Here is a 25,537-nt window from a genome sequence, read left to right as displayed (position 1 = left end):
TAAGACTGGAAAATCAGTTAAGGTAATATACCATATTAACAGAATATAGGAGGAAAAAAATGATCACCTCAATGGATGCAGAAAGTACATTTGACAAAATTCAACAACAAACCTTGATTAAAAAACTGTAAAGCGAACTAGGAATAGAAGGAAATTTTCTCAACCTAGCAAAGAGCATCTACAAATGTTCACTCTAAACAGCTCAATTCAACATTGTAGGGCAAGGCAATCTCAACAGACACAGAAAAAGTATTTGACAAAATTCAATACCAATCGTGATTAAAACTATAAAGTAAATTAGAAATAGAAGGGAATTTTCTCAACCTAACAAAGGGTAAGGAGCCCTGGTGGTGCAGTGGTTAAGAGCTATGCTACAGGTGCTAACCAAAAGGTCAGCAGTTTGAATCCACCAGCCGCTCCCTGGAAACCCTACGTATGCGGCAGTTCTACTCTGACCCATAGGGTTGCTATGAGTCGGAATCGACTCGACAGCAACGGGTTTTCGTTTTTTTTTTTTTTTTCTTTCGGTAACAAAGGGTATCTACAAATATTTACTCCAAAGGCTTCAATTTCATATTGTACTCCAAGAACAGAATAAATACAAATTAAAAGCCTGACAAAAATCACAAAAATTAACACGAAATGGATCACGGCTCTAAAATATAAAACTATAAAACTTCTAGAAAAATACATGGGAGAAAATCATTGTGACTTCAGGTTAGGTAAGATTTCTCAGATACAACATCAAAAGCATAACCTATAAAAGAAAAAAATTGATAAATTGCATTTCATCAAAATTAAAATTTCTACTCTTCAAAGGACTCTGTTAAGAGAATAAGAAAACGCAAAAGCTGGGAGAAAATACTTGCAAATAATGATCAGATAAAGAACCTGAATCCACAATTTAAAAAACTTTCCAAACGTAGTAATAAGGGTGTCAGTAAAAATAGCAGAGTAGGGAGCTATGGGAGTCTGTACCTCTCTGGAAAGACAAAAGAGCAACAAAAGAGCAAAAACTGTCAAAATCAATGTTTAAGGAACTCTGGGAGAAAATCAACAGGTTTACAGCAACCAAGCAAATATTTAACCAGGACAAAGGCCCCTGAAACACAGTAGGACCTCTTTGTGGCATTTTAACTTATCCTAGCCTGAACCCTGCACAGAAAAGACCTTGAACTGTGCAACCCATATTCCCCATGTGGGTACCTGGTTCCAAAGTGAGCAGAGCAGACATTGCTTCCAAAGAATTGTGTTTTGTCTGTTTTGACCTGACTGTTGTTTCCCAGAAGGACTGATGCAAGGGATTTCCTTCTGTTGCACCTAACTTGAACTCTCTCAGGATGGAGATGCTAACTGGAAAACATTCTTCTCAAAACAGAGAAAGACAAGTGAACAAGCTCCTGCCACTACTTAGAGTAAAAACTAGCAGTTGGGGCACACAACAGACATGATGAAAGCTTGAGAAAAAAAGTTGGTAAATCAGATTTTGGGGGGAATGAGGAAACTCAAAAGCTAGCAAATATACCAGGGAATGCATAAAGCCACATGATGCCCAGGACAGGCCTTATGCTCAGAAAAGACTTTAGAAGATCATAAAGCTTTCACTTCTGGCTGATTTTTGGGCTCAGCGTAAGTGTGAAGCGAAGGCTAAGGCAGGGTTGTAAATGGTCTGGCTAAATGTAGAAAGATTGACCCAACACACAGCCAATATACAAAAAGACCTGAAAAAATATTCTTTTCTTCCCATCCTCTCTCCCCCACCCCTTTTGTTTTCTGGCTTCAGAAGTTTAAGAAAACATCAAACCACTAGCTGAGCACTGAGCTAAAAGAACATAGGCTTCAGAGACCTCACGCTACAAAGATCACAATTTTTGTAAATGGTCTTTACAAAAATAGTTTAGCAGAGTCACTAAACAAGCAGACATGAGCAACCAGCAACAAGCAGCAACAACATCCCCTGGGGCTGGCAAAGAATCTAATTTCCAAACTTACCGTATCATAATACTCAAAATGTCCAGTTTTCAAAGAAAAATGATGAAGCACTCAAAGAAACAACATGGTCCACTCACAGGAAAAAAAGAAATTAACAGATACTGCCCCTGAGGAAGCACAGATATTGGACTTTCTAGGCAAAGAGTTTAAATCAACTATCTTAAATATGCTGAAAGAGTTAAAGGAAATGGTCTTATTTATCTAGTACTACTACAACAGAAAGGAGCCCTGGTGGTACAGTGGTTAAGTGCTTGGCTGCTAACCAAAACGTCGGTGGTTCAAACCTACCAGCCACTCCAAGGGAGAAAGACATGGCAGACTGCTTCTGTAAAGATTACAGCCTTGGAAACCCTATGGGGCAGTTCAACTCTGTCCTATAGGGTTACTATGAGTCAGAAATCGACTCAATGGCAACTGGTTTGGTTTGGATTTTTTTTTTTTTTTTTGCTAACAGAAGTACCACAGGTGGGTAGCTTTAAGGAACAGAAATTTATTTTCTCACAATTTGGGAGACTAGAAATCCAAATTCATTACACCAGCTCTAGGGGAAGGTGCTTTTTGTCCACTCTTAGGGAAAATCTTTCTCTCAGCTTCTCTAGTGTTCTTCGAAAATCTCCATACAGCATGTATCCTACCCTCCATTTGTGCTTACTTTTCTGTGCATAATCTGCTGTTTTGTATCTCAAAAGTGAATAGGTTTTGGCACCAATTCCTAAGCCTAGCCATCTGAGCCTGGGCCCGCAGACCAGGGCACTCCCTCTTTTGCCCAGCCAACTGTGCTGGGGGTCCTGAAAACCAGTGGCACCCACTCCTACACCCCAGCTGCCTGCACTGGATCCCACAGACCAGCAGTGCCTCTGCTCTGCCCAGCCACAGATGCCGGGAGCCCATGAACCAGAAGTGAACCGCTCCTATGCCCAGCCACTCATGCCGGGGGCCCACAGACCAGCAGCGCCTCCTACTCTCTCCAGCCACTTGGGCTGGGGGCCCGAGGACCAGCAGCACACCCTCTACTGCATCTCACTATAGCAGACAGGGGCATGCCCTCCTAGCAGGCACCCAAGGACTGGGAGCTTGACCCCTGCCTTGCCCTGTGTACCACCTCCTCCTTGCAACCAGAGGTTTATGCCCACTCCAGCCACCCCTATGCAGCACTGCCCACTCAGAATCATCAGTGAGAGTTTCTGCACCACCAACCAGGTGACTCTCACCATGACTGCCCAGCAACCAGTAGTTTGTACACACAACACCCCAACCTAGCAACCAGTGATAATGCTCCCTGCACCCACACCCAGATGACTGACCAGACAGACACATCACCTCACCAACAATGCCAGCTACATCCTCAGCTGCCCTACAAGACCAGCGAACAGAGACCACCACTCACACACCAAATAGCTGCTATACCCACCCAGAGACTGGTGGTGAGAGCTCCAGTGTGGCCAGAATAGTGGTCAGGACAGCACACACACCTTACCTACTTGGATATATCAAAACAAAACAAAACGAAAAACTGGTACACAGCAAACGAATATACAATAAGTAAATAAATACAATAACATCTTAACGCATCAAAGACAATATCAAACCACATAAAGAGGTAGGACAAGGTGGCTCCAGCAAGTGACCAAAATAAAGAACCAGAAAACCTTCCAGAGGAACGAATGTTAATGGAACTACCTGATAAGGAATTCAAAAGACTAATATATAGGGTTCTCCAAGAGATTAAGGAAAAAACTCAAGCAAAACACAGACAAAACCAAGGAGAACACAGACAAAGCAACAGAAGAATTTAGGAAAATAATAAAAGAACAAAACGAAAAATGAATAGACAACTAGAAACCATATAAAAATAGCAACCAGAAATCCAAAAGAATAACAATATTTAAAATTTAAATATTAAACAATATTTAATATTGTTTAGATAATATTAAACAATACTTAATATTTAAAATTTCAGAAAAGACAACTCAATAGAAAAACACTGGAGCAGAACTGAATCAATGGAAGACAGAATCAGTGATATACAAGACAAATCCCTTGACAGCAATTTGTTTGAGAAAAAAAGAAGAAAAATGAAGAAAGTCTTAAGAATTATGAGTGACACTAACAAGTGGAAAAATTTACACATGATTGGAATTTCAGAACAGGAGGCCAAAAAAATGAAAACGGAATTTGTGAAGATTTGCTGACAGAAAACCTCTCAAGTACCAAAAAAGACAAGGAGATATTCATCTAAGAAGCGAATGAGCTCCATACAGGCTACATCCCAAAAGAAAGTGATCAAGACGTGTCATAATCAAACTTGCCAAAACCAAAGACAAAGGAAGAATACTGAGAAAAGCTTGGGAAACACAAAAAGTCACCTATAAAGGGAAGCCAGTACAACTAAGCTCTGATTACTGGCAGAAACCATGCAGGCAAGAAGCCAATGGGATGATATATAAAACTTTGAAAGAAAAAAACAGCCAACCAAGAATTAAATATCCTGCAAAACTCTCTTCAAATACAATGGCAAAATTAGGACATTTCCAAATGAACAGAAATTAAAGGAATTTATCAAAACCACACCCACCTTATGAGAAATATTAAAGGGAGTCCTTCAGACAGAAAGCCAGCATCAGATAACAACCTGAGATTAGGACACTGGACAGCCTGGCCAGATACCAGCCCAGATAAAGAATTCTCAAGAATAAAACAAAGCTGGAAGGAGATATCAATATGTAAATGACAAAAGAAACAAAATAGGGACATAAATGATGTAGTTATACACTGCTTTAAACTTAGGAAGTTAAAGGTGAATTTCAAGGAAACCATAAGAAATTTAACAAACCTAGTCACCAAAATAAAAAAGAAGAAAAACATAATGACTCAGTAAACACAAAATCAGCAAAGATGAAAGACATGAAAAGAAATTCCACAAACAAAAAGAACTCACCACAGAAAATGAAACAAAGAAACCGTCAACATCACACACACACAAAAAAAGGCACAACAAAATGACAGCAGTAAACTCATACCTACTGATATTCGCACTGAAACAAAATGGCTTAAGTGCACCAGTAACAGTGGTGGAACAAATGAAAAAAACACAATACATCTATATGCTGTCTACAAGAGACAAATCTTAGACACAAAGACACGAATAACCTAAAATTGAAGGGATGAAAAAAAGACATCAAGTAAACAATAACCAAAAAAGAGCAGGAGTGGGAATAGTGTTGTTGTTCTTAGGTGCCAACGAGTCAATTCTGACTCACAGTGACCATATGTACAACAGAATGAAATATTGCCCGATCCTGCACCATCCTCACAATCGTTGCTATGCTTGAGCCCATTGTTGCAGCCACTGTGTCAATCCATCTTGTTGAGGGTCTTCCTCTTTTTCCTGACCCCGTACTCTACCAAACATGATGTCCTTCTCCAGGGACTGGGCCCTCCTGATAATATATCCAAAGTACATGAGATGAAGTCTCGCCTTCCTTGCTTCTAAGGAGCATTGTGGTTGTACTTCCTCTAAGACAGATTTGTTTGTTCTTCTGGCAGTCCATGGTACATTCAATATTCTTCACCAACACCATAATTTGAAGGCATCAATCCTTCTTCCGTCTTTCTTATTCACCGTCCAGCTGTCCCATACATATGAGGCAACTGAAAACACCATGGCTTGGTTCAGGCCACCTTAGTCCTTAAGGCGACATCTTTGCTTTTTATCATTTTAAAAGAGATCTTTTGCAGCAGATTTGCTCAGCACAATGTGTTGTTTGATTTTGTTACTGCTGCTTCCATTGGTATTGACTGCGGATCCATGCAAAATGAAATCCTTTACAACTTCAATATTTTCTCTGTTAATCATGATGTTGCTTATTAGTCCCGTTGTAAGGATTTTTGTTTTCTTTATGTTGAGGTGTAATCCATACTGAAGACTGTGGCCTTTGATCTTTATCAGCAAGTGCTTCAAATCCTCTTCGCTTTCAGCAGGCAAGGTTGTGTCATCTGTATTGCAGATTGTTAATGAGTCTTCCTTCAGTCCTGATGGCATGTTCTTCATATTGCTCACGTGCAGGTTCAAGCTGAAGTTGAATAAAATTAGAATAAGTTTGCAAGAGCTGAAGTACAACCTTGAGCATATCCCATCTGAATTTAGAGATCATCTCCAGAATAGATTTGATGCACTGAACATTAATGACTGATGATCAGACAAGTTATGGAAGGCCATTATACCTGAAGAAAACAAAAGGTCATTTAAAAGACAAGAAAGAAAGATCAAACTGATGTCAGAAGAGACTCTGAAACTTGCTCTTGAATGCAGAGTAGCTAAAGTGAATAGAAGAAGTGATGAAGTAAAAAAGTTAAGCAGAAGATCTCAAAGGACAGCTTGAGAAGACAAAGTATCAAACTGAAATGTGCAAAGACCTGGAGATAGAAAAACAAAGGAAAGAACACACTCAGCATTTCTCAAACTGAAAGAGCTGAAGAAAAAATTGAAGCCTCAAGTTGCAATACTGAAGGATTCTATGGGGAAAATACTAAACAATGCAGGAAGCATCAAAAAAGACGGAAGGAATACAGAGTCACTGTACCAAAAAGAACTGGTCAACATTCAAACACTTCAGGAAGCAGCATATGATCAAGAACTGATGATACTGAAGGAAGAGGTCCAAGCTGCACTAAAAAAAAAAAAAAAAAAAAAATTTTTTTTTTTTCCGAAAGCATAGGTGAAAAACAAGGCTCCAGGAATTGACGGAATCCCAACTGAGCTGTTTCAACAAACAGATGCAGCGCTAGAAGTGCTCACTCGTCTATGCCAAGAAATCTGGAAGATAGCTACCTGGCCAACCAGCTGGGAAAGATCCATATTTGTATGCATTCCAAGGAAAGGTGATCCAACAGAATGTAGAAATTATCAAGCGATATCACTAATATCACCCAAAAGTAAAATTCCGCTGAAGATCATTCAAAAGTGGTTGCAGCAGTATATCAACAGGGAACTGCCAGAAATTCAAGCAGAATTCAGAAGAGGATGTACAGCAAGGGATATCACTGCTGATGTCAGATGGATCCTGGCTGAAAGCAGAGAATACTAGAATGATGTTTGCTTTTGTTTTATTGACTTTGCGAAGGAGTGTGACTATGTGGCAATATTAATCTCTGATAAAATAGACTTGAAGGTCAAATCCACCATAAAAGATAAGAAAGGGCATTATATAATGATTAATATGTCAATCCACCAAGACCATATAACCATAATAAATATATACACACCCAATGACGGGGCTCCAAAATACATAAAACAAACTCTAACACCAATGAAAAGAGAAATAGTGTCATAAGGGCAAGAGACTTCAACATACCACTTTTGGTGTAGGAAAGAACAATTAGAAAGAAATTCAGCAAATATACTTAAGATCTGAGTGCCACAATCAATCAACTCAATCTCACAGACATATACAGAACACCCAAACCAACAGTAGCAAAGTATACATTCTAATCCAATGCACAGGGATCATTCTCCAGCATAGTCCACACTGTAGACCACAAAGCAAGTCTCAATAAATTTAAAAATACTGAGAAAATACAAAGCATTTTCTCTGATTACAATGCTATAAAAGTAGAAATCAGTTACAGGAAGAGCAAAGAAAAAAAAAATACAAGGATACTGAGTAACACCTTGCTTTAAAACCACTGGGTAACACAAGAAATCAAAGATGAAATACAAAACTTCCTAGACTCAACCATTAATAAAAACACAACATATCAAAACCTTTCAGACACATCAAAAGCAGTGCTCAGAGGACAATTTATAACAATAAAGACATACCCCCAAAAAAGAAGGGCCGAAATCAAAACATTACCCCTACATCTTGAACAAATAGAGAGAGGCAAACGAAGTCAACGGTTATGAGAAGAAGAAAGGAAATAACAAAGATTAGAGCAGAAATAAATGAAACAGAGAACAGAAAAACAATAGAAAGAATCAGCAAGAGCAAAAGTTGGCTCTCTGAAAAAGATCAATACAATCAACAAACCACTGGCCAAACTGAGAAAAGAAAAGCAGGAAAAGCAGCAAATAAAATTGAAATAAGGAAGAATCATAATAACATATGATGAAAAATTTTACTCCAACAAATTTGAGAACCTAGAGGAAATGGACAAATATCTAGAAACACACTACCCGCCTGAACTAACAGATACTGAGGTAGAAAAACTGAACAGACCCATAACAAAAGAAGAGATTAATGAGGAAATTAAAAAAAAAAAAAATCCCAACAAAAACAAAGCCCTGATCTAGGTGGCTTCACTGGAAATTCTACCAAACATTCAGAGAAGAGATAGTGCCAGTACTATCCAAACTATTTTAGAGCATAGAAAAGGAAGGAATACTCCCAAATTCATTCTATGAAACCAGCACAACCCTGACACCAAAGCCAGGCAAAGACACCAAAAAAAGAAAATTACAGACCAGTATCTCACATGAATATAGATGTAAAAATTCTCAACAAAATTTTAGCCAATAGAATTCAACAACTTATCAAAAAAAATAGTATATTATGACCAAGAGATTCATACCAGAATGCAAGGACAGCTTAACTTTAAAAAATCAATCAACATAATCCAACACATAAATAAAAGAATTACGTGGTCATCTCAATCAACACAGAAAAGGCATTTGATAAAGTCCAACACCCATTCTTCATAAAATCTCTCAGCAAAATAGAAATAGAAGGGAAATTTCTCAACATAACAAAGGGCATCTACGCAAAACCAACAGCCAACATTATTCTCAATGGAGAGAGACTGAAAGCATTCAGAGAACAGGAACTAGACAAGGATGCCCTTTATCAACACTCTTATTCAACTTGTACTAGAAGTCCTAACGAGAGCAGTAAGTCAAGAAAAGGAAATAAAGGCATTCAGATTGATAAGGAAGATGTAAAACTATCCCTATTTAGAGATGATATGATCCTGTACATAGAAAATCCCAAATATCTCACAAGAAAGCTACTGGAACTAACAGAAGGGTTCAGCCAAGTGCCAGGATACAAGATCAATTTACAAAAATCAGATGGTTTCCTATACACCAACAAAGAGAACATCGAAAAGGTAATCAGAGAAATAATGCCATTTATAAGAGCCTTCCAAAAGATGACATACTTAGGAATAAACCTAACCAGGGATGTAAAAGACTTACACACAGAAAACTACAAAACACTTCCGTAAGAAACCAAAAGAAACCTACATAAACAGGAAAACCAACTACACTCATGGATAGGAAGACTTAACATTGTGAAAATGTCAATACTACTCAAAGCGATCTATAAATATAACGCAATTATGATCCAAATTCCAACAACATTCTTTAACAAGATGGAGAAACTAACCAACAATTTTATATGGAAAGAGGTCCCAGATAAGGAAAGCATTACTGAAGAAGAAGAACAAAGTAGGCGGTGATAACACTACCCAATCTCAGAAGCTATTATACAGCCACAGTAGTCAAAACAGCTGGTACTGGTACAAGACACACAAACCAATGGAACAGAATTGAGAACCTAGATGTAAATCCATCCACCTATAAACGGCTGATCTTCAACAAAGGGCCAAAGTCCATTAAATGGGGACGAGACAGTCTCTTTAAAAAAAAATGGTACTGGCAAAATTGGATGTCTAACTGTAGAAAAATGAAACAGGACCCATATCTCAAACCAGACACAAAAACGAACTCAACATGGATCAAAGACCTAGATATGAAACCGAAAACTATAAAGACCATGGACCAAAAACTAGGGACAATGCTAGGGTCCCAGGTACATGGCATAAACAGAATACCAATATAACTAAAAACACCAGAAGATGAACAAGATAAATGAGACCTCCTCAAAATTTAACACCTATGCTTATCAAAGGACTCCTCCAAAAGAGTGAAAAAGAACCTTCAGGATAGAAAAAAAATCTTGGCTATGACATATCCAACAAGGGTCTCAGACTATCTTTAAAATTTATAGAAAACTTCAATACCTCAGCAACAAAAAGACAATCCATCAAAGAAGACATTCAGGTGGCTAACAAATACATGATGAAATGCTCACAATTATTAATCATTAAAAAAAAAAAAAGTTGCCATTGAGTCAATGTTGACTCCTAGTGACCCTACAGGAAAGAGCAGAATTGCCCCACAGGGTTTCCAAGGAGTAGCTGGTGGATTTGAATTGCCGACCTTTTGGTTAGCAGATGTAGCACTTAACTTAACTACTGTGCCATCAGGGCTCTTCATTAATCATTAAACTAAAAAAACCAAACCCACTGCCGTCAAGTCGATTCCAATTCATAGCAACCCTACAGGACAGAGTAGAATTGCCCCATACAGTTTCCAAGGAGTGCCTGGTGGATTCAAACTGCCTACCTAAGCTGTAGCTCTTAACCACTAGGCCACCAGAGTCATTAGAGATGCAAATCAAACCTACAACGAGATACCATCTCACCCCGACAACAATGGTACTAATCAAAAAACAGAAGATAACAAATGTTGTTGAGGTTGTGGGGAGATCAGAACCCTTATACATTGTTGGTGGGAATGTAAAATGGTACAACCACTATGGAAAATGATATGGTGCTTCCTTAAAATCTGGAAATAAAAATACCATATGATCCACCAATCCCACTTGTACGAATATACTCTAATGAAATAAGAGTCATGACATGAAAAGAAATATGCACATCCATGTTCACTGCAGCATTATTCACTATAGCAAAAAGATGGAAACAATCTAAGTACCCATCAACAGATAAATGGATAAACAAACCGTGGTACATACACACAATGGGATGCTACACAACAGTAAAGAATAACGATGAATCCATAAAACATCTCAGAACATTGATGAATTGGAGGACATTATGCTGAGTGAAATAAGTCAATCACGAAAGAATAAATATTGTATGAGACCACTATCACAGAAAAACAAGAAAATGTTTACAAACAGGAAAAAAAAATCTTTGATGAGATTACCAGAGACGGAAGGGAAAAGGACGAAAAATTACTAACTGGATAGAAAACACATGTTAATATTGGTGAAGGGAAAGGCAATACACAATATGGTGGACGTCAGCACATGACCAAGTCAAAGGAAGACACTGAGAGGGTGGCAAGAATAAAGGGCAAACTACAGTAATTACTATAACACAGATAATCCTGCAAAAATAGTATCAATAAACAATAATTTATGAGTGGATATATAGGTAGATGGGTATGCTAAAGAGGTTTGGCAGGGTGTAAGGGAACACATTCACCTGCAGAAATAGATTTGATTGTGGATACACAATTGTAGGTGCTGCATTTATATTAACACAGACAGTAGAGCACACAAGGGGCAGTCATGGAAACTTCTTAGACCTAATATAATACCTCGCATGACAAAGTTTCTAGGCTTGAAGGCAAAGGATCGTAGACTCGGGGGACATCTACATCAATTGGTGCAACATAATTCATAAAGATAATGTTCAGCATCCTGCTTTGGTTAGTAGCATTTGGGGTCTTAGAGGCTTGCGAACAGCCATCTAAGATACAACTATTGGTCTCTTCCCATCCAGAGCAAAAGAGTAAAGAAAACATAAGATGCAAGAGAGCAGTTAGTCCAAAGGACTAACGGACCACATGAAGCACAGCCTACATGACCCTGAGACCAGAAGAACTAAATGGTGCTCAGCTACCACTATCAGACTGGGATCACAAGAGAGGGTTCTGGACAGAATGGGAGACAAATGTAGAAAAGAAAATCAACTTTACAGAAAAGGCCAGATTTACTGGTCTCACAAGAATGGAAGAACCCCTGGGACTAAGGTGAGAGACCTTTCTGACCTGGAAATGAAACCATTCCCAGAGACCACCTTTCAGCCAAAAAGTAGACAGGCCCATAAAATAAACACCCAAGAGGAACATGTTCCTTAGAACAATCAATTATATTAGGACAACATTTGCCCAAAAGCAAAGATGAGAAGACAGGAAGGGGTATAAAGTCCAGAGGAAAGGAAATGGGCCATCCAAGGCAGAAATGGGGAGAGTACTGACACATTGTGGGGAATGTAGCCAATGTCATGGAACACTATGTACAAAGTATTGAATGGGAAACCAATGTGGTCTATAAGCTTTCATCTAACACACAATAAAAGTTAAAAAAAAAAAAAAAAGAGTAGTCTTAAGACACATCCTACACTGATATATATGGGCTCATTAATACCTATATTTGGGGGGAAAAATTCAATCCATAACAAAAACATGAGCTATTAACAAAAGAAAACCAGGAGAACAATGCCTCGACAAACAGAGACTATCAACAAAGAGAGAAAATACAAGAGAAAGGGAACAGACATTTGGAGCTGAAAAGCACTAAAATTGAAATAAAAAATATACTAGAAGGGTTAAACAGGTTTGAGCAGGCAAAAGAAATAGGACGGTATGTTAACTGAGAGTATCCAGTGTGAGAAGCAGAAAGAAAAAAGAATCACGGAAAATAAACAGAGCCTGAGAGATGAGAGCCCTAGCAGCACAAGGGTTAAGGGCTACGGCTATTAACCAAAAGGTGGGGAGTACAAATCCACCAGCTGCTTCTTGGAAACTCTATGGGGCAGTTCTATCCTGTCCCATAGGGGTACTATGAGTCAGAATCAACTTAACGGCAACTTTTTTGACTTTAAGAGATCTATGGGATGCTATCAAAAATATTAACATACAGATCATGAAAATCCCAGAGGAAGAAGAGAGAAAGAGAAAGGGACAGAAAGAATATTTGAAGAAATACGGTGAAAAGTTCACAAATTTGATGAAAGACACGAATTTACATATTCAAGAAGTTTAACTATCTCCAAGCAGGATAAACTTAAGAAGATCCATACTGAAAAATACCACAGTCAAAATGACAAAAGTAATGACAAAAAGAATCTTGAAAGCAGCAAGAAGTAATTCATCACATAAAAGGGATTCCAATGAGATTAACAGCCAATTTACCATCACAAACCATGGAGTTTCAGAAGGCAATAGGATGACACATTTAAAGTCCTTGGAGGAAAACAAACAAACAAAAAACCCAAAAAACTATCACCCAAGAATTCTATACCCAGCAAAACTACTATTCACTTAGGAAAGAGAAATCAACACATTTGTAAATAAACAAAATCTGAGAGTTCACTGCTAGCACACCTGTCCTACAGTTCTACAGAGTAGAACTGCCCCATCAGGTTTCTAAGGAACAGCTGGTAGATTTGAACTGCCGACCATTTGGTTAGCAGCTGAAGGCTTAACTATCATGCCAAAACAAACTCTAACAGCACTGAAAAGAGAAATAGACCGTTCCACAATAATAGTAGGAGGCTTCAACACACCACTCTTGGAAAAGGGCAGAACATCTAGAAAGAAACTCAACAAATATACAGAAGATCTAACAGCCAAAATCAACCAACTTGACTACACAGACATATACAGAACACTCCACCCAATAGCAGTGAAGTATGTGTTCTTTTACAACACACATGGAACATTCTCCAGAAGAGACCATATTTTAGGCCACAGAGCAGTCCTCAATAAAATCCAACCCCAGAAGAACTAGATAGATATCACCAGTGACCCCTCAGACAGGGATCACAACAGAGGGTCGCAGGCAGAGCAGAAGAAAAAAGTAGAACAAAATTCAAATTCACAAAAAAAGACCACGCTTACTGGTCTGAAAGAGACTGAGGAACTCCCGAGCCTATGGCCCTTGGACACCCTGCTAACTCAATACGGAAGCCACTCTGGAAGTCCACCTTCAAGGTTAGACAGACCTATAAAACAAATAATTACACACGTGAGGAACATGCTTCTTAGTTCAGTCAAATATACTAGGCCAAATGGGCAACTTCTGCCCAAAAACAAAGACCAGAAGGCAGGAAGGGACAGGAAAACTTGACGAATGAACACAGAGGATCTAGGGTGAAAAAGGAAAGGGGAGGGTGCTGACACATTGGGGGGAGGGCTGCAACCAGCATCACAAAACAACTTGTTTATAAATTTCTGAATGAAAAACTAATTTGTACTCTAAACTTTCATCTAAAACACAATAAAATTAAAAAAGAAAAAAGAAATTTAAAAAATCAGTTTCTTTAAAAAAAAAAAAAAATTCATTTATATGCTGTCTATAAGAGGCTCAATTTAGATCCAAAGACACATAGGTTGGCAGTAAAGGAACAGAGTAAGACACTCCACACAAACAGTAACCTAAAGTAAATTGGACTGTTCCTTAAAGTCTAAAATAAGACAAAATAAACTTTAAGTAAAAAATTGTTACAAGAGACTAAGGACATTACATATTACTAGAAGGGTTAATCTCATTAAGAAGATATTATAATTATAAACGTATATGCACCTAATAACAGACACCCAAAATGTATGAAGCAAAAGTTGAAAGAAATGAAGGGAGAAATGGGCACTTCTACAATAAGAGTCAGGGACTTCAATATTCCACTTTCAGTAACAGAACAAACAACAGAATGACTAGCAACCATCAAAGAGGAGACTTGAACAGCACTGCAAACACCTCAACTTAACAGACATACATAGAACACTCCACTCAACAACAAAACACAATTCGACTCCAGTGCACATGGAAGATTCTCAAGGATAAACCTTAAGTCAGCCCAAATAACAAGTTTAAATAAATTTTAAGAGAGAGAAATCACACAAAGTATCTTCTCCAATCACAAGAGAATGAAATTAGAAATCAATAGCAGAAGGAAAACTCATAAATGCACGGAATTTAAACAACACGCTATTAAACAACCAATAGATCAGAGAAGAAATCACAAGGAAAATTAGAAAATTACTTTGAGACAACTAAAAACAAAAATACATTATCAAAATCTATGGAATGCAACAAAAGCAATACTCAGAGGGAAATTTATAGCTATAGACACCTACACTAAAAAGAAGATTCCAAATAATCTAACTTTACACCTTAAGGAACTAAAAGCAAAGCTTTTAGCTAAAAGAAAACTAAACTCAAAGTTGGCAAAATAAATAAACACCAGAGCAGAGATAAGCAAAATAGAGAAGAGAAAAATAGAGAATTGATGAAATCAAATGTAACTTCTTTGAAAAAAAGATCATCAAAATTAACAAAGCTTTAGCTACAATTACCAAGAACAAAGGACTTAAATTATTAAAGTCACAAATGAAAAGTGCTGACATTACTGCAGACCTTATAGAAAAACAAAGATTTATAAGAGAATACTATGATTTGTATATCAACAAATTAGATAATCTAGATGAAACAAATTCCTAGAAACACACAAACGGCCAAAATTGATTCAAGAATACAAAATCTGAAGTGACCTATTACAAGAGATTGAATCAGTAATTGAAAACCTCCCAAAAAAGAAAATCCAGGACGAGCTGGTTTGACTGATGAATTCTACCAAACATTCTAAAGAAAAATTAACAGTAACACTTCTCAAATTCTTCCCAAAATTAGATGAGAGGGGAATATTTCCTAACTCATTCTATGAGACCAGCAGTACCCTGATACCTAATACAACTACAGACCAATACCACTTATGAATATAATGCTAAAACTTGCAACAAAATACTAACAAACTGAATCCACATTAAGATTATACACCATGACCAAGTGGGATTTATTTCAGCAATGCAAGGATGGTTCAACATACGAAAATCAATTGAAGTAGGACACCACATTAACAGAAAGAAAAAAGCCACACGATCATCTCTATTGATACAGAAAAAACACTTGACAAAATCCAATACTTTTTCATGATAAAAACACTAAACAAACTAGGAATAGAAGGGAACTTCCTCAGCAGCAATCATGAAATCAAACGATGCACTGCATTGGGCAAATCTGCTATAAAAGATCTCTTCAAAGTGTTAAAAACAAAAAAGATGTCACTTTAGTGACCAGGGTCCACCTGACCCATGCCATGGTGTTTTCAATCACCTCATACGCACGCAAAAGCTGGACAATGAATAAGAAAGACCTAAGAAGAATCGATGCCTTTCAATTATGGTGTTGGCAAAGAATTTTAATATACCATGGACTGCCAGAAGAACAAACAAATCTGTCTTGGAAGAAGTACAGCCAGAATGCTACTCAGAAGCAGGATGGCAAGACTTCTCCTCATGTACTTTGGACACGTTATCAGGAGGGACCAGTCCCTGGAGAAGGGCATTATGCTTAGTAGAGTACAGGGTCAGCGAAAAAGAGGAAGGCCCTCAACAAGATGGACTGACACAGTGGTTACAACAACAGGCTCAAGCACAGCAATGACTGTGAGGATGGCATAGGACCAGGCAGTGTCTCGTTCCATTGTATATAGGGTTGATATGAGTCGGAACCAACTTGACAGCACCTAACAACAACAACATGGAGAACCTCACAGGTAATAGGCAAGGGTGAAAGACTAGAAAAACTTCCAAACTAAGATCAGGAACAAGACGAAGATGCCCACTCTTGCCACTTCAGGATCCCTGGTGGTGCAGTGGTTTAAAGTGCTCAGCTGCTAACCAGAAGGTTGACAGTTCGAACCCACCAGCCGTTCCAGAGGAAAAGATGTGGCAGTCTGCTTCTATAAAGATTTACAGCCTTGGAAAACCTACGGAGTTGCTATGAGTCGAAATCAACTTGATGGCAATGGGCTCTTGTCACTCCTAGTCAACAATGTATTGGAAGTGCTACCCTGAGCAATTAGGCAGGACAAAAAAAAATAAAAGGCATCCAAACTGGAAAGGAAGAAGTAAAAATATCTCTATTTGCAGATGATGTAACCTCATATAAAATCTAAAAGAACCCAAAAAATAACACTTAGGGCTAAAAGGTTCAGCAAAACTGCCAGATAAGATCAAAACGCAAAATCAATGCTATTTCCATATACAACAAATGAACAATCCAAAAAGTAAATTAAGAAAACAATTCCATTTACAATAGCATCCAAAAGAATAAAACAGGAATAAATTTAACCCAGGAGGTGAAAAGACTTGTAAGTGAAAACTACAAAACATTACTGAAAGAAAGAAGACTTACTAAATAAATGGAAAAAGCCAAATTCATTGATTGGAAGACTTAATATTGTTGGATTGGCAATACTCCCCAAAGTGAGCTACAGGTTCATTGCAATCCCTATCAAAATTCCAACAGCCTTTTTTTCAGAAATGGAAAAGATGATCCTAAAATTCATATGGAATTGCAAGAGATCCCAAACAGCCAAAGTAATCCTGAAAAAAGAACAAAGTTGGAGGGCTTACATTTCCCAATTTCAAAACTACAAAGCTACGTAATCCAAACAGTGTGCTAGTGGCATAAGAACAAATATACAGATCTCTGAAATATAAGTGAGAGTCTAGACACATCCCATATATCTATGGTCAAGTGATTTTCAGTAGGTGCCAAGACCGTTTAATGGAAAAAGAACCATCTAACAAATGGAGCTGAGACAAATGGATTTTCACATGCAAAAGAATGAAGTTGGATCCCCTCCACATACCATACAGAAAAACTAACTCAAAAATAGGCTGGAGAGTTAAATGTAAGAGGTGAAACTATAAAACTCTTAGAAGAAGACTTCAGGGTAAATTTTCTTGACCTTGGATTTGGCACTGATTTCTTATATTCGATACTCAAAGCACAAGCAACAAAAGAAAAAAACAGATAAACTGGACTTAAAAACTTTTGTGCATCAAAGAATACAGTTAAAAACATGTGGAAAATTAAAAAAACAACCCATAGAACGGGAGAAGTTATTTGCAAATTATATATCAGATTTGCAAATACGATCCAGAATACAACACAACAACAAAAAGACAACCCAATTTTTAAAACGGGCAAAGGACTTCAATAGACATTTCTCCAAAGTAGACATACAAGTGGACTAGTACATGAACAAATGCTCAATGTCATTAGTCATTCCAAACCAAACCCACTGCTGTCGAATCAACTCTGACTCACAGCGACCCTATAAGTGACAGTAGAAGTGCCTCACAGTTTCCAAGGCTGCAAATCTTTATAGAAGGAGACTGTCACATCTTTCTCCCACAGAGCAGCTGGTGGGTTTGAACTGCTGACCTTTCTGTTAGCAGTCAGGCACTTAACGACTGCACCACCAGGGCTCCCTCATTAGTAGTTGTTGTCGTTAGGTGCTGTTGAGGCAGTTACAACTCACAGTGACTCTTTCTACAACAGAACAAGATACCGCCCAGACCTGCACCACCCTCATAATTATGGCTATGTTTGAGCCCACTGCTGCAGCGACCGTGTCAATCCATCTCGTTGAGGGTCTTCCTCTTTTTCGCTGACCCTCTACTTTATACCAAGCGTGATGTCCTTCCCCAAGGACTGGTCCCTCCTGATAACATGTCCAAAGTACGTTAGATAAAGTTTCACCATCCTCACTTCTTACTAAGGAGCATTCTGGTTGTACTTCTTCCAAGACAGATTGGTTTGTTCTTCTGGCAGTCCGTGATATATTCAATAATCTTCACCAACACCACAATTCAAAGGCCATCAATTCTTCTTCAGTCTTCCTTATTCATTGTCCAGCTTTAAGATACATATGAAATGACTGAAAATACCACATCTTAGTCCTTAACGTGACATCTGTCTGTCCAGCCTTAGCGCTCAGTGTGTGGTGGCTAGCCGGAATATTGATACCACTAAGGAAATGCAAATAAAATCCATGAAAGAGATGAGGTTATACGTTCACTGTACACAAATGTCCATAGCAGCTTTATTTGTAATACAAATAACCTAAATGTCCATCAATAGACAAATAGGCAAACTGTGGTCTATCCATACAATGGAATACTTTATTTAATACTTAGTGAATACCATCCCTAAAATAGGTGAATTTTACTGTATGCAAATTATACCACCAAAGATGTTAATAAAGTTCACAACTTCCACCTAAAACAACATCAACAAAAAACCAACAGATGTCTTTTTAGATTAAAAGGAAAATCCATTGAAAGTTACAAGTTTCCATCAGGCTATGTAAATCCAGGCAGTCCCCATATTTACATCCAACTTATGGACAACTCTTACTTGCCCTGTAATGATATGTAAACACGGCCTCACTCTGAAAGGACCGAACCACCCCCTACTCCTACTGCAACAAATTCTTCATCGCAATCACCTTCACTTGCTGCACATGCAGCTTCTAAATCACTGAAAAGGCTTCGAGCCTTTTCTTGCACTAAAAAACCAAAACCAAGCCCACTGTCATCAAGTGGATTCCAACTCATAGCAATCCCATGGGATTTCCAAGGCTGTAACTCTCTACCGAAGCTGACTGCCACATCTTTCTTCTATGGAGCCGCTGGTGGTTTCGAGCCACTGGTGGTTTCGAACCGCCGACCTTCAGTTAACAGCACCAAAAAACGACCTTCGGTTAACAGTAGACCACTTTAATCGCTGTGCCACCAGAGCTCCTTTTTCTTGCACTACAAAAGTAAGGCTCAATAAGTACCATATGCACCTGTTCCCACTTACCTACAAATTCTTAAAAGAAACACATACAGGCAGTCCCCGGGTGACCTTGTTCATAACCCAGGGACTGTCTGTATATAACCAGTCCTCAGGAACTAGGTTTTCTTTCTCCTTTCTCTGAATACTGACTACCTATACCCACTGTTCATATTTCTTCATGATTCCAATATTATCCCAGTACATAAAGGCTTTTCCAGCTTGGCTCCCAATAGTCTTCCGTGTTCCATCTCCAAAATTCAGGAAGAAATACTGTGACTGATCTAGCCTGCATTAGATATCCAGATCTGATTCAAATACCTGTACTGCATTGACTCAAGAAGGGGTGTGGGATGGCAACATATTAGGAAGGCACACCACTTGGAGCAAATCCTAAGGACTGGCTCTTAGAACGATGTGCCTACATCGTTGGACACATTTTTAATGAAAAGTTTGTGGGCAAACAGGTTGGGTAACAGTTTTAACTGTTCGAATGCAAAAGGAAAGGCAAACTTTTCTGTTTTATTAATTCCCCAACGTTTTCTTAATTTAGAACTGGAATCAATCTAGAAGAGAACCCTCTACAGTGCAAAAATGGCTATTTTAAAGATATTTTTATCACACTTAACATATATTACTTTTTTGACTTAAAACAAATTGCACAAGGAGTAAATTAAATGTATAAAATTATACATTCTTTAAAAGTTACTCTATCTTTTGGAGCCTCAGTTTTTTCATCTTAATATGGGGATAATAATAAAATAGTTGTGATGATAGAGCGAGACAGTATGTGTAAAGCATTTAGAGGTCCATGAATCTTAGCAAATATTGCTCTTGATTTTTTCCAACTGAATTGTCTTCTGAGACTGATTCCAATACTTACTTTTCTGTATTTGTGAAACTTACAAACCATAGATCACTAAAACCTCTCTACTAAGCTACACAAATTGTTTTCTATCACCTTTGCAAATAAGCAAAAGAAAAATTCTTTTTAACCTTCTCAGTCATTAACACAAGACAAACTATAAAATGAAAAAACAAGCATTCAGTGGATATATATATTTTAAGAGAGTAAAGACACTGTTCTGTACCAGCTGTTACAAATATAAAGATGAAGAAAACAAGAGCTCTTTGTCTAGTGGTATAATACGGTTATAACCAAGTTACACTGAGGAAGAAGTACTCTGGCTTGGTAAAGTCAAGGAAAGTGTCCGAAACCCATTTGGGTAAAACCTTAAGGGGAAATAAAAAGGTCAAAGGCAAAGTACGCATAAAAAACAACATAGAATGTATTTGGAAATTGCACTAGTATGGATGGAACATCAGCTCGTTGGGAAAGAGTTGCGGAATATGACGAAGATGATGACTGCAAAGGGAGGCTGGAACCAAATTGAGAGGGCTTTGTAAAAATACAAAAAAAGCTAAGAAAACTGAATTACATATTGGAGGCAATGAGGAGCCATCTGAGATTTTTATGGAGCAACATTTGGAAGGAGAGACTGCAGAGAGTGGCAGGAAGCATTAGTTTTAAAAAGGGGAGGCATAGACTTTTGAGTTAAATCTGGTTTCTAACCCTAGTTCAAACATTTTACTAATGTGTGAGAAGAAATCACTGAACTCTTTAGCCTCAGTATTCTTATGTGAAAATAATAGCTACCTCAGTGTCACTGTGAAGATTAATGAGACAATACGGTTTGTACAATGCTTAGTAACTCAATACAGGCAAGTAAATCATAATAGGAGACACACTTATCACTTACTGTGTGCTACACTATTCTAAGGTCTTTATATGTATTAACTCATTTAATTATCAAATAACCCTGTTGTTGTTGAGTCGACTCCAAGTCATGGCAACCTCATGGATGCTGAGTAGAACTGCTCCATAGGGTTTTCTGGCTGTGACCTTTCAGAAGCTGACTGCCAGGCCTGTCTTCCAAGGCACGTCTACGTGGGTTCAAACTGCCAACCTTTTGGCTAGTAGCCAAGCTCTTAACTGTTTGCACCACCCAGGGGCTCTACTACAACCTTTTGAGGAAGGTGTTGCTAATATCCCCATTATACAATTGAGAGAACTAAAGCCCAGAAAGGTTAAATACATTGCCTAGGGTCAGTCACACACCTTGACCACATACCAAGTGGTCAAGATAGGATCTGGACCCTAGCAATCTGGCTCTAGTTCCCTTAACCAATATGTTACAACGCCTCTCTAGGAAAGAGCAGGAGCCCTGGTGGCAAAGTGGTTAAGCATTTGGCTGCTAACCAAAAGGTCAGCGGTTCAAGTCTACCAGCTGCTCCTTGGAAACACCATGGGGCAGTTCTACTCTGTCCTATAGGGTCGCTATGAGTTGTAATCAACTCAATGACAATGGGTTAGGAAAGATTAAGTCAGTGTTTTTAAAACTCGGGTCTAATTTTTTAACCTTCTAGTTAAATACGAGAGATTCCTCAGTCCCATCCTTCAGACCTAGTAGATCAGTCTCTGAGATCTGAAATGTAGGAGTCAGCACTTAACAAGTTCTTCAAGGTAATGAACACACGATCAAGTTTGAAAATCACTGAATTAGGTGGATAGTGAAAAACTCAAATGAGAAGAGTCCAGGCAGGAAAAAAGACAGATTAAAATGTAAAGATCAAACTCCTTCAAGTATTTTGGAAATACAAAATATCAAAACATATTTAACACATTCACTTTAAATGACCCAAAATGGCAATCACACTTAAAAAAAAAAAAATTACCACTTTCAGGTAGCATATACGAAATGGAACAGCTCTCTGAAGTCCTTAGAGAAGCATCCCTAACATCTTTGTTGCAATCCTAAGCAAAATGTTTACATTTCAACAATCATTAAACACTGACTATTTTAATCTATTTTTCCTGGCTAATACTGAAAAAAAAAAAAAAAAATTTTTTTTTTTTTTTTTTAATACTGAAAACTAACGGTCACTAGCTAGGATGGGAACAGGACTTCAAAACCGGTTCATTTTGGTTCGGCCCCCTGCTAAGAATTTGCCTTTCTACCCCAGATATACTGAATCAGAATCTACAGTTTAACCAGATCCCCGGGTAATTATGTATACATAAGAATCACCTAGGGATCCAAAAGAATTACTGGGGAATCTTATTAAACTGTATATTATGGATTCAGTGTATCTGGGGTAGAAATGGAAACCCTGGTGGCAGTGGTTAAGTGCTACAGCTGCTAACCAAAGGGTCGGCAGTTGGAATCCGCCAGGCGCTCCTTGGAAGCTCTATGAGGCAGTTCTGTTCTGTCCTATAGGGTAGCTATGAGTCAGAATGGAATTGAAGGCACTAGGTTGGGTTCTAGGGGTAGAAATGTAAATGCTGAGCAGAGGGTGGAACCAGGAAGGCCTGGATAGGGGAATGGATGAAGGAATGTCTTTATTCTAAGTAGTATTAAGTCCTACTTTTTAAAACAATATTTATACAGTTATATGATTTGATACCCTACTGTTAGGACCTTAAACGGAACATAAAATATCTGTTCTTACAAATTAACACAAAACTAGTCTGACAATTTTCAATGAGGCAAAATATAATTTTTCACACATTTCAAGTACTCATTTGTAGTTTGGAAACTTTGGTGGCATAGTGGTTAGGAGCTACAGCTGCTAACCAAAAGGTCAGCAGTTCGAATCCACCAGGCGCTCCTCGGAAACAATATGGGGGCAGTTCTACTCTGTCCTATAGGGTCGCTATGAGTCAGAATCCACTCGACAGCAACGCGTTTGGTTTGCTTTTGTAGTTTACACTTAGGGTACACATTTAAACTATTCCAGAAGGCATGCGTACTGGTCAAAATGTCACGCAGTTCGAATCCACCAGCCGCTCCTTGGAAACCCTATAGAGCAGTTCTACTCTGTCCGATTGAGTAGCTATGAGTCGGAATTGACTCGACGGCAATGGGCTTGGGGTATTTTTTTTTTTAATCATCAAAAACAAACAACCAAAAAAAAAAAAAAGCAAAGAAAACCCGTTTCTGGAAGCGTTAAAAGAGTACTTCCAAAATGACTCCAATAATAATCCAGGTTGCCAACGAATGAAGGGAGTGAAAAAGCAGGGCAGTGGAACTAAACCTTATCCCTACTGTAAGCAAACTAAAGATCCTTGTGAATCACTGCTGTACTGTAGCCGGTTTAAATGAGCAGAAAGGGTCCCGGGTTTTTGCGGTACATGAAAAATGTCAACCGTGAAAGAAAAATATCCGGGTTTTAAATACAAAGGATACTCGGATTTCAGTTTAAATCCCCACCAGGCATTACAAAGGCTGTCACTTCCTGCGATCCACGGTAATAAAGACTACTCCGGGCATCCCTCTTATGGGGGAACTTTGGAGCCACGTACAGCATCTCTTCATTCTAAACCTGCCCCCAGCCTTCCATCTTTAATAATAGAAAATTCTTTCACCTGTGACAACGCTTTCGCAATTAGATTTAAATAATGTTGACGCTTCAGGATTCAAGACAAATTAGTGGAAATCTTAAACTGCAATTACGATGAAGTCACAAAACGTATAAACGAGGCTTTAATTTCGGTGGCCGACTGAACCTCCGAATCCTCAACACTCCATTTAGAGTTGTGTGAGCAACCGTCAGGATAGGAAGCCTGGGAGGCGCTTCCCAGAGCCCCCACTTCCCAAGTTCCCACCCAACACTCCCAAGGGCACCCTAAGGCCCCCGCTACACCTCGGGGAACTTCTGTCAGGCCTCTCGATCCCAGTTTCATCCGCCCGTCCCGCTTCTCTCCCTGGAATACCCCGTTTCTTCCCGTTTCCCATCTACTCACCACAGAGCGCTGGGCAGAAGTTCCAGAGTCGCCTGTATCACTTTTCCCGTCTCGCGCTGTGCCCCAAGCTAGCTGCGAGCTGCCCATCCAACGGCCAGCACGATTCAAATTCGCCCACTTCCGCCTGAAACCCGGAAGGAGTCCTCGGCCCCGCCCATAGGAGGGCGTGGCCAGTGGCGGCGCTGGTGGTGTGGAAACAGCGAAAGTGCACACGTTTTTCTCCTGCGCGCTGCTGTCACTCCTGCGTTCCCTTCGCTTAAATTTCTTTTGTCCGGTCTCTCTCCCTACCTAGGTCCACACAGGAGCGCGGATCGGTGTTTTTGGCCGGTGGTCCTTGAGAGAATCCTCCTGTTTCCGAGATGGGCTGAGACGTGCTGAAGTTTTCTGACATTCAAGGAATGGGGAAAATAAAACCACTAGCGGAGCCAGGAAGTTTTTACGGCTCCCCTCGCCCTCGCGTCAACAGCAGGAACAGCAAACTTAGTGTGGGGTTGGCCTGCGCTTCCGTAGTCCTAGCCCGGCACAGCCAGAACTTAACCTCTCGCCCTCCTCAGAGGAAGAGAAAAAGCCGAGCGCACCAAATTACCCTTTTTCAGTCACAAACTTAAGATTAGTGGTCGGACCTCTTCCTAGTCACAAATTAAACATTTGAGGACAGGTGCTAGAAAATGACAATTTTTTTTTTTTTAAATAATCTCCGGTAATGGATCTTGCTGCAAGGTAATTACGCAGTGGGACCACAGTGTCATTTTTCTTTACCGAGGACCACACAAATACCTTTGATTCAAAATGTCCTCAGCTTCTGAAAACTTGATCTGGAAGCTTTAGGAAAGGAAAGGAAGGACAGGATATCTTAGAAGGACAGGACAAAACCTAAACCGTGACTGACCTTTAGGGCTGTGACGATGATTGATGTTGTCCCCAGATATCTTCATCTCTAACAGCATTGATTAACCTAAAACTGACCAGTTCAAGCCAAGCCTCCTTCAAACTGCAACTGAAAGATTCACTCTCTCCATTTCTAGGAGTTTATCTGAGATATAACCTGACACAGGATGTAAAGCTATTCGCAAGTGTACTGTTTTTAGCAGTGGAAAATAGAAAATAACCTAAGTGTCCACCAATAGGAATGATATGATACCTCAAGGTGTGCTAAACTGGCACTGTGTAAGCACACAAAATAATGAAGTAAATCTGTAGGTATTAAATATTACAAAAAGTCAGTGTCTTAGTAATCTAG

General features: G+C 38.9%; 1 protein-coding gene across 11 annotated transcripts in view; it reads right to left on the bottom strand.

Moving 5' to 3' along the window:
- G2E3 (G2/M-phase specific E3 ubiquitin protein ligase) overlaps positions 1–24,746 on the bottom strand; it is an 84,256-nt gene extending 59,510 nt beyond the window's left edge. For 10 of the 11 annotated variants that reach the window (XM_023546064.2, XM_023546063.2, XM_023546067.2 and 7 more), the window contains exon 1: positions 24,298–24,746. The gene's annotated coding sequence lies outside the window, so the exon portion shown is untranslated. The remainder of the gene's footprint in view (positions 1–24,297) is intronic. The other variant, XM_023546070.2, reaches the window with a different exon arrangement.
- Positions 24,747–25,537: the final 791 nt, after the last annotated feature.

This window comes from Loxodonta africana, chromosome 10 (assembly GCF_030014295.1).
Source record: "Loxodonta africana isolate mLoxAfr1 chromosome 10, mLoxAfr1.hap2, whole genome shotgun sequence".
Lineage (NCBI taxonomy): Eukaryota > Metazoa > Chordata > Mammalia > Proboscidea > Elephantidae > Loxodonta > Loxodonta africana.
The sequence above is the reverse complement of the archived record's forward strand: the minus strand, read 5'-3'. Positions and strand labels throughout refer to the sequence as shown.